The sequence below is a fragment of the Hyaena hyaena genome, unplaced genomic scaffold (assembly GCF_003009895.1).
Source record: "Hyaena hyaena isolate Hyena2069 unplaced genomic scaffold, ASM300989v1 scaffold_2339, whole genome shotgun sequence".
NCBI lineage: Eukaryota > Metazoa > Chordata > Mammalia > Carnivora > Hyaenidae > Hyaena > Hyaena hyaena.
In genome coordinates this window covers 30,800-32,962 of record NW_024082980.1, presented here as the reverse complement: position 1 = coordinate 32,962, position 2,163 = coordinate 30,800, and positions in this window count along the sequence as shown.

Genomic DNA, 2,163 nt, shown 5'->3' with positions numbered 1-2,163 from the left:
AGCTTCTTGACATTAATTTACAAATACATGTATAGATTCATACATAGTTTTATTTTTAAATATTCATGGGACTCTAATATAATTGAGCCCACAAGTTTTGTTTTGTTGTGTATTTTTACTTAATGTGTCAAAGATTTTTCTGTTTCGGCACATATAGAGTAACACATTCTTTTTTAGTTAGCTGCTTCATATTCCTTAGTGTGGAAGTAACACTGTGATTAAGTCATTCCCTTACTGATGAATATTTAGGTTGTTTCTGTTTTTATTGTAATAAAATAAAACGCTATAGTATACATTCTTATAGACATTCTTGTGCCTATAGGAGAATACTATTTTAGGACACCGCCTCAAGGGATATTGCGAAGTCACAGATTAGATGCTTTTTTTAATTTAGGACATTCTACCAAGTTACCCTTCCAAAGGACTATACCAAATTATTCCCCCACCAACAATATCTAAGATTTTTCTATTATGGTCATGATATATTAATGTTTTCTTCATCCTTAATAAATTTTGCTCATTTGTGTTTTATTATAAATCATTCATTTACCCACATTTCACAACTTTTAGTACAAAGTTCAATATAATAATCTACACAATAAAACCTATAAATGTCTCCTTTATCTGTGGTTATATTCCTTCCCTTATTCTATAGTGTTTGTTTCTTCATGTCCTTTTTCTTGATGGGCTTTATGAAAAGTTTCTCTTTTTTTCTTATGTTTTAAGGAAACATCTCTTTGATAAACAATTGACCCTTGAACAGCTTGGGTTTGAGCGAATCCACTCCTGCATAGATTATTTACAGTATAGTACTGTGAATGTATTTCCCGTCCTCTTCCTTCCTGAGCCTCTTTGTTCCAGCTAACTTGATCGTAAGAACACAGCAGGGGCGCCTGTGTGGCTTAGTCGGTTAAGCCTTCGACTTTCGCTTGGGTCATGATCTCGCGGTTCGTGGGTTCGAGCCCCGCGTCGACCTCTGTGCTGACTGCCAGCTCAGAGCCTGGAGCCTGTTTCGGTCTGTGACTCCCTCTCTCTCTGACCCTCCCCTGCTCACGCTGTCTCTCTCTCTCCTAGAAATAAATAAAACATTAAAAAAAAAAAGAATACAGCATATAATAAATATAACTCACAAATGTTATATTTATTACATGTTAACTGGCTACATTATCACAAAGGCATCTGATCAACAGTAGACTTCTAGAGGCAAAGTTTCAGGGGAGTCCAAACTGGCAGGTGGATTTCTCTGTGCTGCCTTTGGCGGCCCTACTCTGACTCGCGTTACCCAAGCTCAACTGTACTTAACAAACACTGATTTTCTCTTTTCCGACCACTCATCTCTGTTTTAATCTGTATCAATTCCTGCTTACTGTTCTTACTCATATTTTCTCGGCTTTCCTTTTAACTTCTGATTGAACAGTTTATTTTTATTCTTCTTCCTTGTTTAATTACAAAAGCTGTTAAAGCTCCTAGCGGTTCTGTGTGCACAGCCTGGGCCTTCTTGCTTATGTAACGTCCTTGTTACCACTGCTTTCTAAACAGTCTCTAATTGCACTTTTGATTCCTCTTTAATCCAAAAGTTATGTAGGAGTATGTGGGGTTTGTTTTTTTTTTTTTTTTTCTTTTCTTTTCTAAGTTTCTCTGCATTGTAGTCCAAGATTGTGGCCTGAATGATTTCTTCCCCACCGAATATGTTAAATTTTTTCTTGTGGCCTAATCGCTGATTATGCTTTACAAATGTTTCATGGGCTTCAAACAGAGGGTAGATTCTCCTCAAGGAACAAAGAGTGACATATATCTGTAGTTGGGAAAATATTTCGATCCATCCTGATTCAAGTCAGTCAACTAAATCACTGAATGGGGTTTTGAAGTCACAGAAGACAAAGTGCTTTTCTTTTCTTTTTTTTTTTTTAATTGAAAGAGCCAGGCTTTGTTGAAATTTTATTTTATTTTATTTTTTAATGTTCTTGTTTATTTTTATTTTTATTTTATTTTATTTTTATTTATTTCTAGGAGAGAGAGAGACAGCGTGAGCAGGGGAGGGTCAGAGAGAGAGGGAGTCACAGACTGAAACAGGCTCCAGGCTCTGAGCTGGCAGTCAGCACAGAGCCCGACGCGGGGCTCGAACCCACGAACCGCGAGATCATGACCTAAGGGAAAATCGGA